The 14,556-nt window shown below is 40.0% G+C and overlaps 2 long non-coding RNA genes across 2 annotated transcripts; both read left to right on the top strand.

The window, feature by feature from the left end:
• The first annotated feature begins 731 nt into the window (after positions 1-731).
• Positions 732-1,843, top strand: LOC124252832. Its single transcript, XR_006892043.1, has 2 exons — positions 732-1,550; positions 1,766-1,843. It is a non-coding gene; the product is annotated as an uncharacterized LOC124252832 (long non-coding RNA).
• A 3,476-nt stretch (positions 1,844-5,319) lies between these two features.
• On the top strand, positions 5,320-5,889 carry LOC124252840. The gene is made up of 2 exons (XR_006892046.1): positions 5,320-5,596; positions 5,812-5,889. It is a non-coding gene; the product is annotated as an uncharacterized LOC124252840 (long non-coding RNA).
• Positions 5,890-14,556: the final 8,667 nt, after the last annotated feature.

The raw sequence follows: 14,556 nt of genomic DNA, 5'->3' as shown, positions 1-14,556 counted from the left end.
AGTAAATATCACTTTGAGCGCCAAATCTTCCCGCACGTGCAGAAAAGTACCCGTATGCAATCTGTATATAAAACATGAGCTGGACTGTTCTCTGTCATCACTTACATTATGGGCTGCACAAAACAAACAATTGGAAGTTTGGTCACATGGTTAAGACAAACTGGCAGGACAGCAGACAGGCCTAGGAGCGGCAGACCAAGTGTCGACATGTTTCCTGTAGAGCACCTGTGGGACCGTCCGGGACGTCGCATCCGACAGTGTTTACCTCCTCCGTAGGTATCAGATCACGTGATCAGACGACTTGTCCACTCTGTGCGACGTCTTGTCGAGGCATGCATCAACGCCGGAGGTAGTCACCCGCGTTACTAGAGACTTTCCTCTCTTTTGGAACATTTTATGCTGCGATGTTGTCTGTTGGCCTATGCCCGAAAACCGGACTATCCACCGTCGTTTGTAAATGTTGCCTACAAACATATTGAATCAAACCTGATCTTTTCGGAACTTTTCTAAATCAGAGAACTGGATGTTGGATTCTTAAAACTCCCAGGTGATTTTTCTACATTTGAGCACATGTCAGTTGTAATGTCTGATCATTTCATGGTGATGTTTTATAATTTTGACAGACCAGTACCTGAAAAGAAAAGAGTTCTAGTTCGGAACAGTTCATGAATAATGCTACCAAGAACACATTTCTCCATTTGAAGAAGAAAATAGTTGTTGAAATGTAACAGTGTGTAAATAAATGTCATTTTAATGTGTTAAACTTCATTATTTTAAACTTAGGTATAAAACTTTATCATTACTAAACTGGCCTGTGTTAACACTAACACTTGCACTGTTTAACTAACTCACTGGTAAGCTAGCTTGGGGTCTATTGTTAAGGTTAAGTGATCTGTGTCAGGTTCAATCTCTGCATTGGCCTGTTGTCAAGGTTCCTATTGTTTCAAAGGTTTCAGCTTCTCGTCATATTTAAAGCCTTCTACTGCCTTTCATTTGTGGCAGTATACATTTTCTCCTTGAGACTTGCAATACCTGCACAGCACCAGCACATTATGGGGTAAGTTAAGTTAGATCTTTTAGTATTACATGTATAGTAGGGCTATTAGGATTTAGTGTATTAGATTACATGTTTTAAGGAATAGTGTTTTATCATATTTAGTGTATGTAAGGTGTTTGTCTATAAATATATGCATGCTTAGTATTTTAGACAAATATATGATGTATTGTGTACCAGTACACTAGTATACTATCATGATGCTTTAATTTGTATCATGCACATGTAGTATGTATAAGTATATGTATTAGCTATTTTATGATTGGCATGATACAGTAATGTGTATCATGCATGTTTATTATAAGGTTTAGTTTCTATATGCATATTTATGTATGTATTAGGGTAAATAACTATTTATGTGTTCGCTAATGCCATTTATGATGTATATCTGTATATACTAGCAGTATACTTAGGTAATATTTTGTTTATTTAGGTTCACTAAGAATCAGATGTTTTAGTACCTGTTGGACTATTCTGCCTGCGTCCCTGAGACGAGGTGAGGTATTGTTTTCAGAATGTGATTGTAAATATTAGTAATTATAATTGTTATATATGTGAGTAATAATCAGAGTACATGTCTTTACTTAAATCTGGATGATTGACAGTTATCAGATGTATTAATAGTATAGTTGTAACCATATTGAATGCATAACATGATACGTATTTTATGACAGGAGACATGTATTAATTGATGGATATTTTATTATTCAGGGCGTTTTGTTATAATTCTGCCAACTGGGGATCTCCTTATCCAACGTAACCAGCGCCGAATAAATCCCTGAAACCACACACAAGTGTTCGTCATCATTGAATCTACATACAGTGTACGTGTACGAATACCTCTGTTACAATGGCATCCCTGGTGGGATTGGATTTCGGACTGGTATGAGGACATCCCGGGAGTAACATCACCCTACGTTGGAACCCCATAAGTGTGTGTGATCGTCTCATCATGCTATAGGTAATTGTGCTAGCCTATATACCCCATTGATAATTGCCTCAAGTGAAAAGTGACACTTTGTATCTATGTAACTCATGTGACCATGTGATAACCATGCATACAGACTGTTGGATCCCCCCTGCCAGCTGATAAATTCGACATCTCATCATGTGTGAATCCATGGACTATATTATGGTACCATTTCTGATATTAGCTGTGCTGTGTCACAGATTTGTATGTGTGCTACATCAGTATAACTGTGTCATCAGTATGGAAGACTGTGCCAGTTTGCAACACGATATGTTACATCCTGTTATGTGTGATAGCGGAGTTTAGTTAGTTTAGTTTGCTAGCTAGCAAGTTAGTTTCGATCTGTAAACTGTTTAGTTAAGTTAGTTTAGATCTGTAAACTGTTTAGTTAAGTTAGTTTCTGAATTAGATCTTGAGTGTTCAACTATTTAGTTAGTTAAGTCGCTACGGTTTAGTTATTTAACTTGGCATATACCGTAAAAGAGTATATTGGCGAGTTACACTAAGTGTCTTAATTTATCCATAAATCAGATTGCATAAGTTGTTTAGCTACTTAGTTAGTACGTTTAGTTAAGCCCTACTTTAGTTTAAATCAGGTATGTAAGTATTGGGTTAACACTGCACCACTTAGCATTCCTGTCCTATCTGCCTTTGGTCTTGTGTGTCATTGGTTGGAATTATTTGTCATTTTGGTCGAGGTATCCTGGTAAGTTTGGGTATTAGGTTACTAACTCATTTATTATTGCACCAAGATAGTTTCTAACATCTATCCATTAAACATAAATTAAATGTAACTTAAACATTCAACATTTAATATGTAAACCTAAACTATATTTCAAGTTTAGTAACCTGCATACATGCAGCCCATCTCCCATTTATGCTGGTATCCCCCTCACAGTTCTTTATCCACTTGTCCACATCTTTAGCCATCACTGGCCAGAGAATTACAACACCTGCAGCTACAACAAGGAGTGCTCTACCGGATAACAACATCTGATGGTGAAGAGAAGAAGCAGCTGGTTCTACCAAAGGATTTCATCGAAAGAGCCCTCAGTGGACTTCATGACGATATTGGCCATCTCGGTAGAGACAGGACGCTTACACTCTGCAGGGAAAGATTCCACTGGCCAGGGATGGCTAAAGATGTGGACAAGTGGATAAAGAACTGTGACAGATGTCTCCGAAGAACAACAACAGAAGGCAAAGCCCCACTAGAATCCATCGCAACTTACCAGCCGCTTGAGCTTGTGTGCATCGACTTCCTGACCTTGGAGATGTCGAGAGGGGGATACCAGCATATTCTTGTTCTGACGGACCACTTCACGAGATATGCCCAGGCCTACCCAACAAGGAACATGACTGCTAAGACCACCCCAGAAGTCCTATTCAACAATTTCTTCGTCAACTATGGTTTTCCTCTCAGGTTACACTCAGATCAAGGAGCCAACTTTGAAAGCAACCTGATCAAGGAATTGTGCAAGTTAACAGGGATTGAAAAAAGTAGAACTACACCATATCACCCCCAAGGGAACGGGATGTGTGAACGGTTTAATCGCACCCTTATCAGCATGCTCGGTTCCCTGAAGTCATCCCAGAAGACCAACTGGAAGTCCCATGTAGCACCATTGGTCCACGCCTACAACGCCACTAGACATGATTCCACCAAGGAGAGTCCCTTTTTCTTGATGTTTGGAAGACAACCCCGCTTACCTGTTGACGTAGCTTTTGGAATAGGTGCCCCAGCTGGACAGCAATCCAAAACAGCTTACATCAAGGAGTTGCGACAACGTCTGGCAGATTCCTACAAGTTGGCAACAGAAGCAGCTGACAAGGCAAGAAGCAGACAAAGTAAAGCGTATGACATCAAGATTAGAGGAGCTACTCTCAGTGTTGGCGACCGGGTTTTAGTAAAGCAGCTTGCTTTTGATGGGAAGCACAAACTGGCAGATAAATGGGAGGAAGATGTCTATGTAGTGCTGGATCAACTCAATCCTGAAATCCCTGTGTACTGTGTTCAGAGGGAAGATGGACAAGGCCGTTCGAGGACACTACATAGGAATCTGTTACTGCCAGTTGGCTCACTACTACCCACACCGGACAAGCCAAATGATGTTCCACCTGTTCCACCACCAGAGAAGAAACAGAAGGAAGATCCGACTGCTGAGCAACCTGATGAGTCGACCTTATCTGAGCCTGACAGCGAGTCCGAGATCTATTCTATTGAGGTCAAGGTGCAGCCTGTTGAACTCACCAAAGAATCTTCAGTGACCAGTGTTCCTACAGATGCTGATCCACCGTCTGAAGATGAAGTTCCCAATGGACCAGAAGAATCAGAAGATTCCACTGATACCATGGTTCAGGAGGGGGGAACAGGAGGTGAGCCTATTAGCTGATGAAAGTTCCCAACCAGTGATTGAGGAACATGAAGAACAAGAGAACAGAACATCGCCCCACGTCGACGTCCCAGGAGAGTTCTACCAACTCCACCGCCTAGACGTGTTCGGGAAGACGACATCAGCCTCCATCTTGGCAGACCAGCGGAGAGTATTGCATGAGTCAAGTTCCAACAACATCAGCAAGAAATGACTGGCAGCAGCGAGCTATTTTCTTGAAGAACTTGGCAGAAGATGGACTCCTGCAGAACCTGCCGAAAGATGCATACAGAGCCATGCTAGATCTTGTGACTGGCTCCATCGGACTGACTGTAAATATCGAGACGATATTTTCCTTGGGAGAGGAGAATGTAACAGTGTGTAAATAAATGTCATTTTAATGTGTTAAACTTCATTATTTTAAACTTAGGTATAAAACTTTATCATTACTAAACTGGCCTGTGTTAACACTAACACTTGCACTGTTTAACTAACTCACTGGTAAGCTAGCTTGGGGTCTATTGTTACAGGTTAAGTGATCTGTGTCAGGTTCAATCTCTGCATTGGCCTGTTGTCAAGGTTCCTATTGTTTCAAAGGTTTCAGCTTCTCGTCATATTTTAAAGCCTTCTACTGCCTTCATTTGTGGCAGTATACATTTTCTCCTTGAGACTTGCAATACCTGCACAGCACCAGCACACATATGGGGTAAGTTAAGTTAGATCTTTTAGTATTACATGTATAGTAGGGCTATTAGGATTTAGTGTATTAGATTACATGTTTTAAGGAATAGTGTTTTATCATATTTAGTGTATGTAAGGTGTTTGTCTATAAATATATGCATGCTTAGTATTTTAGACAAATATATGATGTATTGTGTTACCAGTACACTAGTATACCATCATGATGCTTTAATTTGTATCATGCACATGTAGTATGTATAAGTATATGTATTAGCTATTTTATGATTGGCATGATACAGTAATGTGTATCATGCATGTTTATTATAAGGTTTAGTTTCTATATGCATATTTATGTATGTATTAGGGTAAATAACTATTTATGTGTTCGCTAATGCCATTTATGATGTATATCTGTATATACTAGCAGTATACTTAGGTAATATTTTGTTTATTTAGGTTCACTAAGAATCAGATGTTTTAGTACCTGTTGGACTATTCTGCCTGCGTCCCTGAGACGAGGTGAGGTATTGTTTTCAGAATGTGATTGTAAATATTAGTAATTATAATTGTTATATATGTGAGTAATAATCAGAGTACATGTCTTTACTTAAATCTGGATGATTGACAGTTATCAGATGTATTAATAGTATAGTTGTAACCATATTGAATGCATAACATGATACGTATTTTATGACAGGAGACATGTATTAATTGATGGATATTTTATTATTCAGGGCGTTTTGTTATAATTCTGCCAACTGGGGATCTCCTTATCCAACGTAACCAGCGCCGAATAAATCCCTGAAACCACACACAAGTGTTCGTCATCATTGAATCTACATACAGTGTACGTGTACGAATACCTCTGTTACAGAAAAATTCTGATTTTGACCGTAATAATATTGGAACTTTGCATAGTTTCTGATATCAAGACAGTGACATTCCATTGTTCACCAATCAGTGAGCCAAGCCGGCTCTCCAGCTGTTTGATAATGGACGTAAGCCAGCTAACCTACAGCAGAGACCAGCTTCTGTGTATTCACAAGCTCCAATCAAAAAGACAATGGCTCGACCCTGAGTTATTTCATCACATCAGAGAACTGGGTACATGTATAAGTAATACAAAGCCTGTGAGGAGAGGGCATCGAGGTGGCTGTAAAAAAACAAAGACCAATAAAGATTCGGACTGGAGTGTATAGTAGCAACCCAGTGAAACAATGCAAATCTCAATGCAATGTTGAGAATCTGATCTTTGACTCAACTAAGACAAACACTAACAATGTTAAAGTGTGCTTATGGAATGCCCAGTCAGTCAAAAACAAGACAATTGAAATTGGTGATTACATTCTCGATTGATATTGACATTCTTTTTCTTACAGGAACATGGTTGTCAGTGAGTGGGGATGAAGCTAAATGTTCTGAAATGACACCAACTGCGTACAAGATGCATGAGGTACCAAGGATGAACAGAAGAGGTGGAGGGGTGGCATGTATATGTAAACAGGACTTGCATGTTGGGTTCTTAAAACTACAGGTGACTTTTCTACATTTGGGCACATGTTAGTTGTAAGTACTTGCGGGAAATGTCTGATCATTTCATGGTGATGTTTTATCTAATTTTGATAGACCAGTACCTGAAAAGAAAACAGTTCCAGTTCGTAACATAAAAAAAATTGACATTCAGAAATTCAAAGAAGATCTTCTGGAATCTACTGTTTTAAAATATTCTGCGGAAGACGTGGATGAGCTAGCCGGCATGTTCAACTCCTCCCTATCGGAGGTTTTAGATAAGCAAGCTCCAGTCAAGCTTAAACAGGTCCGACCTCAAGGTGCTTCTCCCTGGTACACTTTTGTTGTGCTATCGGCCAAGAGAGGTAGACGCATTGCTGAACGTCGTTGGAGAAAATCACATTTGGAAATTCACCGTTAAATGTACACACTTGCTCGAAATGACGTCAACAAATGCATACGGAAAGCCAGACCTGATTACTTCAATACAGAAATCACATCTAATGCTGATAACCCTAAACGCCTGTTCTGCACCCTCAACAAACTGCTCGGGAAGACATCTGGCGCAGTTCTACCACAGGGAGACGATGTTGCTCTTGCAAATGATTTCCAAAATTACATCTCTGAGAAAATCACAAGACTGCGTCATAAGTTTGGTGGTCGCTGTGATGATGTCACTTATCAAGAGTTCCAAGGACAACACTTCACATCTTTCACACATGTGTCTGAAAATGACATTAGGAAAATCATAACATCGTCAAAACCAACATCATGTGAGGCAGATCCACTCTCAACCAAATTCCTGCTGAAAGTACTAGACACTATTCTGCCTGTTATCACCAGGATTGTCAACCTCAGTCTCTCATCTGGGACAATACCCAAGTGTTTTAAACAGGCAGTAAGAAAACCTTTGATAAAGAAGCCATCATTGGAACCCGAAAGCCTCAGCAATTACAGACCAGTTTCTAATCTTTCTTTTCTTTCTAAAATCCTTGAAAAGGTTGTCAGAAGTCAGATGCTTGGGCAGAACTACAGAACTTCGATCTGATTGATAAGTATCTATCTGCCTACAGGACTTCACATAGCGCCGAAACAGCTCTCAGTGGTGTTCTGGACAACATCAAGATGTCCGTAGATGACGGTAATATTGCCCTGCTCGTCCTTTTAGATCTCTCAGCTGCCTTGCAACATTGTTATCAAGGCTACAGATTGAATATGGACTAAACAGCACAGTCCTGACATGGTTTTCGTCATATCTAGAAGATCGTGTACAGTCTGTTCAAATTAACAGGATACTGTCAGACAGCCATGTTCTTGAAAGTGGAGTGCCATAAGGCTCAGTTTTAGGACCAATACTGTACACTATGTACACCAAACCTCTGGGACAACTCATCTCTGATCATCGCATTGGGCAACACTTTTATACTGACGACCAAGTCGAGACAGTCAGCAGAAGGCCAAGGATAACATGGAGTCTTGTCTCAATGATGTCAAGTCATGGATGACAAAAAACAAACTGGTCTTAAACGATAGTAAAACAGAAGCCATCATTATTGCTCCACATCAAAGACAGAAGAAGTGTCAGCTTTCTTCCATTTTCATTGGACAAGCTTCAAACCCTTTCTCTCCCTCTGTAAGAAATCTCGGTGTTTATTTGGACTCAAATTTAACTATGAAAAGTCATATCAACCACTTATATAAAATATGTCACTTCCATCTCCGAAATATTGTTTTTTTTATACGGAACTTCTTAATTATGGAAGCACCGGCCACCCTCGTTCGATCTGTAGTTGTATCACGCTTGTACTACTGTAATAGTTTACTAATTGGTATCTCTGATGAGCAATTACAGCGCCTTCAAAAAATACAGAACCAGGCTGCTCGCATCGTCACAAGGACAAAGCTACACTCTCATATTACGCCAGCTCTCAATTCGATTCATTGGCTCCGGATCCGCGAGTGGATTGAATTTAAACTGCTCTCCCTTGTTTATCAATCTATTACTAACATTGGCCCAGCATAACTCCAGGACTTGATAACACTGTACAAACCGGAAAGATCTCTCCGCTCCAGTGATCAACTCTTGCTAGTTGTCCCCGTGTACAAACTCAAAACCTTTGGTGTAAATTCATTTTCTCATGCTGCTGCCACCTTCTGGAACTCTCTACCATCAGACCTAAAACCTCCCCGTCATGTATTGCAAGTCTTTAAGTCTAAGCTCAAAACGCATCTTTTCAAGAAATGTCTGTGAACGCCAACTTTCCTGTACATATAACCTGTATATATATGTTATGCGCTTAGAGCATGTCCCTGAGTGATGAGGCGGATGAGGCGCTATAAAAGTACTCTTATTATTGTTATTATTAGATACAGTGTCGTCTGGCCTGACGTATCATGTAGTGGTAGTAGTCTATACCGGAGCCTCTCGCATACGTTTACCTTCTGATACACATAGTCGTCTGGCCTGACGTATCATGTAGTGGTAGTAGTCTATACCGGAGCCTCTCACATACGTTTACCTTCTGATACAGTGTCGTCTGGCCTGACGTATCTGGTAGTGGTAGTAGTCTATACCGGAGCCTCTCACATACGTTTACCTTCTGATACAGTGTCGTCTGGCCTGACGTATCTGGTAGTGGTAGTAGTCTATACCGGAACCTCTCACATACGTTTACCTTCAGATACATTGTCGTCTGGCCTGACGTATCTGGTAGTGGTAGTAGTCTATACCGGAGCCTCTCACATACGTTTACCTTCAGATACATTGTCGTCTGGCCTGACGTATCTGGTAGTAGTCTGTACCGAAGCCTCTCCAGTAGGGTTTGACGTATGGACTGTAGTATCCTATTCGAATGCACATTGCTGTTGACGTGTGGAGAGAGCTCACTATAGCATAAAAATAATATTCTACAATTTCACCATTAGCATGTGTCACCCATGAAGATCCGGGTTAGAAATGATCTTCAGTAAGTTAACCGATACTTGTCGTAAGAAGCGACTAACGGGATCGGGTGGTCAGGCTCACAGGGGCACACTCTGTTTCGATACAGCTTCTTGTATCGTTGTCAAGCAGGTTTCGATACAGATTCTTGTATCGTTGTCAAGCAAGTGCAAGTGCTTGACAACGATACATGAATCTGTATCAAACGTCGCATCACTTGAATAAAGAAGTTGTTCATCCATAAAGTTTGTCCTTATCTGACTCTCCAACCTCTACAAATGTCACTCAAAGAAGACATGTCATCGTATCCCAGTTGCGTATATCGATGCTCATGATATGTTAATCATTGGATTGTCTGGTCCAGACTCGATAAACAACGGCGTAAAACAACAAACCAACCAACCAATTAGCATGTGTCAAGTCCGGTAAGGTGTCACCAAGTATTTTGTCAACTTCAGATGAATACATCTTCAGTTCGATGTCATTAGCTTTCTGCCATTTGCAAGTTGTGGGAGTCGCTATGGCTTTTGTGGGAGTCGCTATGGCTTTTGTCCTGTTAAAGACACACCAGCAAGGAATGTTACAACCACCGGTGAATGATCCGATATCTCAGAACTGATAATGTTATCCACAGAAGTCGTCAGCACATACGCTTGAAGAGCACTTGGTAAGAATATATAATCCATCCGAAATGACTGTGCTCTGTTGATGGTATCATGTTCGTTGCATCCAAGTTGTATTGTACATAGTCTAATGTAACGTTCACCCGTGCACCTGTAGACACGAGTGCTGCCGCTAGTTCGGTGAAGAAGGAAACGTGACTCATCGGTCAAAAATGTCATCTCTCTACTCCTCATCGCAAATGTTGTCTGCTTCACTGGGGACACTGACGTAGATGTTCTGGATTCAGAATTGGCCGTGTAACAGTGTTTCAATGGACGTTAGCTGAAGCATACCTATAGCTCTCACCTGTGAAGGCGAGGCATGTCGAACTTGTTCCAGGACGATGAATAGAGGTGTGATTTTTCTGACATCTGCACTTCTTAAGACTGCATTGAGTGGAAATACAAACTTCTGAAGTGAAAATAGCCTATGTCATTTCTCGAATATGTCATGCTTCTTGCACTTTTCGTGCAATTCGAACAACAACGGATCGATTGCATTTCTTCGGCCATTTCAACACATTATTTCTCTGGTTCAAATCGAAAAATGTATTCACAACATTACCAATGAAAAAGACCCATGTCACAATAACATGTCTGTGAGTATATGAAAGGATATGCTTTTTCCTGTGGGAACTCACATAACATCTAACGTTACTAGATCACGCTTCACCCTTAGACACTCAGCCGAGGCCTAGTTTGTAAGCCTGACCACTGTTGTAGCAGCAGTGACTATCAGCAATGTCTTCATTGCCTTCATATGATACACTGCCTTTGTATTTGTACCGCCAGCCTGTTCTGCGCTGCCACTGTATTTCCTTTGAAGTGTTTCTTATTGAAACTTAGTTTACAATACCATGTAACCAAAAAACTCAAACATAATTAAAACACAATTATCACTTGTTCATGACATATAATATACATTGCTGATTATGAAAAAAACAAATAAACAAAATTATAAGCGTACAATCGCAAATCAAAAGTGCAATATTTTGTACTTGGGTTTACTTGCCTCGAAACGAAGCACCCGGGATACCGAACCCAGTCAGAGCGGGTGGGCGTGCACTCAAGTATAACGGCTGGTTCATTTGCCGATGCTCTCACGGTTTAGTCTCTCTTCGCCTACATCACAATTCGCCTACATCTCAATTCGCCTACAAAAACTCTTATAATGAACCTGACTCACTAAGTCTTGATCGACTGTTGTTATAAGGATATGTAGTTGAGTAAACAGGATTAGTGAATCCACTGAGAAGTTAAAACAGGGTTAAAATATAATGACAGGGATTAATGCATGCGATGATGAGATGTAGTTAATTTCTCACTGTGAAATACTAAGTTGTTATAATGATATGTAGTTGAGTAAAGAGGATAAGATCTGTTGACACAAGTGACAACCTCAAGACTTGCGCATGATTGTGTTTTTTAAAATAATTACAAACAAATAGAGACATAATTTAAGCTTTTAAGACAGAGACTTCAGACGGCCTGCAGTTCCTGGTTGTAGACGACGGTGATGACAACAGGATTCTAATCTTCACAACCGCAGAGATGATGGATATCCTTGCTGTGGCCGAAACAATGTACATGGATGGAACATGTTATGTGTGCCCTAGTCTCTGCACCCAAGTGTATGTTTGGCACTGCCTTGTACAGGACCAGATGTATCCAGTTGCCTTTTCCCTACTTCCCAGCAAATCCCGTGACACATATATCAGACTGTTTACTCACTTAAAGGATCTACCGAAACCAGGAGAGTCGCTTGGACAGACTTAGATAGCAACTTGCTTCTGGGAGAAGATCACCCCTTCAATTCCTGGACGCAGCTGGTCACCTTATCAAGTTGAAGTGAGAATGGACAATGTCACGATTGTGATCGGAAAATGACAAATAACAGAATAAATAAGTAACAGACAAATAACAGAAATAAATTCTTTAAAAAAACTTTCTTTTTGTCCTTCAACTAGAAGATGATGTGATATAAGATAAATAAATTATCATTTCATTGTGATCAGAAAATGATAAGTAACAGAAATAAATAAATTCTTTTTGTCCTTCAACTACTTCAACTATAGAAGAGTCCATTTTTAGATCATAAGGGTGCCACTAGTTCACCATTGCGTAATCAACAGTCAACAGACCATGACATGTTGTTTTAAGACTGTAGGCGAAATAGGATGTAGGCAAAATGAGAACATACCGCCCTCACGGCTCATTGTGTGTGTGTATATAGAGATGTTGTGTTTTGTAAATATATGCTCATTTTTGTGTATAACATTTTGCAATCAACAGACATCATAACATCATGTGTACAAGTATCACACCTACCTAATAATTGGGTTAATTAATCAGGCAATGTACACAATGCCTGGAAATTTTAGACTATGTTCACAATGACTGAGTGAATCAGGCAATGTACGCATTGACTGGTTATTTCAGTCATTGTACACATTGCGTGATTGTAGACATTGACTGTAACATATATATAGGTCATGCTTATAAATATATCACAGTCGGGCGCCTATGATCTGCCTGTCTGTGTAAGTGCATAATGTGACAGAGACCGAACTCGGGCCATAAATCAATGCGTTTTGTTTATGGTGTATAGCCTGATAGGTGTTAAGTTCAAATTCCACGTGGTCAGTGATCGAAGTTGTGTATTGAATATTGTCATTAGCAGACAGGCAGGCAGACACATAGGTGTTAATAAAACAGACATTGAGTTTTGTCTGTGACAACGACATATCACAGTTAGAAATTCTGTCAACGCTAAACAATGACATTGCTTTTCAGTATCGAACTGAGAAAGTGACTCGGTAAGAAGAACGTGTGGTGAAATAGACAAATGAAATTATATAAACAGTTAAATTGGTAATCTACTGTCATAACATATACAAATCTCGCACCTGTGAAATATTAAAAAAACATTAGAAAAATAGCTCACATCAAAGCCTTCACCGAGTATTCACTACCAGTGAAGGTTTTCCGTCTTGAATTGTCGAACGCCTCACTGGTTGACACATAGCTGAGTAGATCTAGATCCTAACAAGGTTCTTTTATGTAATGTGTAGATTATCTACTATTTGTTTTGATTAGACTACTCCTGCTCACGACCTTATAATCCTGACATCCCACTTCCAAGCTGCGAACCTATTTCACTGCGCGTGTGCTATGAGCGCAGCCCATCGCAGCGCAGCACAGCTGTTGAAACCACTTTTCACCCCAAGCGCTGGGGTGAATTTAGGGGATCGTTTGAACTCCGATTTCGAGGGGTTTTTTCATCGCGTTATTTTTCAACTTTATAAGTTGAATTTGCATTTTTGATGATTTGTATCTGTAAGTCCATACCGAAAGGTATCAGAAGCTGCAAAGTTGTGTTTTAAGTTGCATGTGACCTTTAATGATATCACATTTCTTTGTTGTTTGTTGGCTTCGAGTTCTGTTCCTGACTAATCTCTAGTTAACGTATAGTATCATTCCAAATTATTTGTCTAATGGTGTTGGATTAAACTTTTATTGTCTGACAACTATGGTGTTTTGTGTAGAGAAGTTAGCCCACGTTGTAGGAACAAGTTAATTTCTTTGCTCAAAATGTCCAATTAACTCATCGAACTAAGCAGACATACGTATGCCATAAACATGAAACAGGTACCACCCATTCTATGTCCAAGCTAAGCACCCAGGATAATGTTTACAAAGTTGTATGCCTCGGCTAACATCAGTGGTGTTCACGCACAGTACGTTGGTACAGCTGCGAGTGTAAGATCACGTCTTGACTACATGGAAACACAGGAAGCTCAGTTTCCTTCAACGTTTAATGGATATGGCACAATACACAAATCGTCTGGTTTGGGCTCAGATGATACTTACAAGTATGGAGCTGGAGAGAGGATCAGGCAACATGGCGTGAATGTGATAAGACAAAAGGTTTGTTCGTAACCCGGGAACGTTGTACAATCAATATCAAGTGTATCCTCAACGTGCTTGGATAACTGGCTGTACCCTACTTGACCCTCTTCAATCGCTGTATCCCTTTGCCGAAGAAACTAGCTGTTGCTATTCTTGGTGCAAAGCAAAAGTTGAAAACGTCTACTATGAAAAGGAATGGAAAAAATATATTATTTTACTTGACTTTTCAAGCAAAATATTGGGATCTGTGATTCTTAAATGTCAGGGAAATTGGAAGAAATTAATTTCCACTTAACAGCTAAACATATATGGTAAAGTGTTTTCACGTTTAAAAGCATTTTTAGAAATAAAAGGTGAACGGTTGTGAGTAGTTACGTTAGAATATGTTTTCCACACATTTTCTACCCGTAAAGATCCGGGTTAGAACTGGTCTTCAGCAACCCATGCTTGTCGTAAGA

This window comes from Haliotis rubra, unplaced genomic scaffold (assembly GCF_003918875.1).
Source record: "Haliotis rubra isolate DU_JTF1 unplaced genomic scaffold, ASM391887v1 Scf526, whole genome shotgun sequence".
Taxonomy (NCBI): domain Eukaryota; kingdom Metazoa; phylum Mollusca; class Gastropoda; order Lepetellida; family Haliotidae; genus Haliotis; species Haliotis rubra.
The sequence above is the reverse complement of the archived record's forward strand: the minus strand, read 5'-3'. Positions and strand labels throughout refer to the sequence as shown.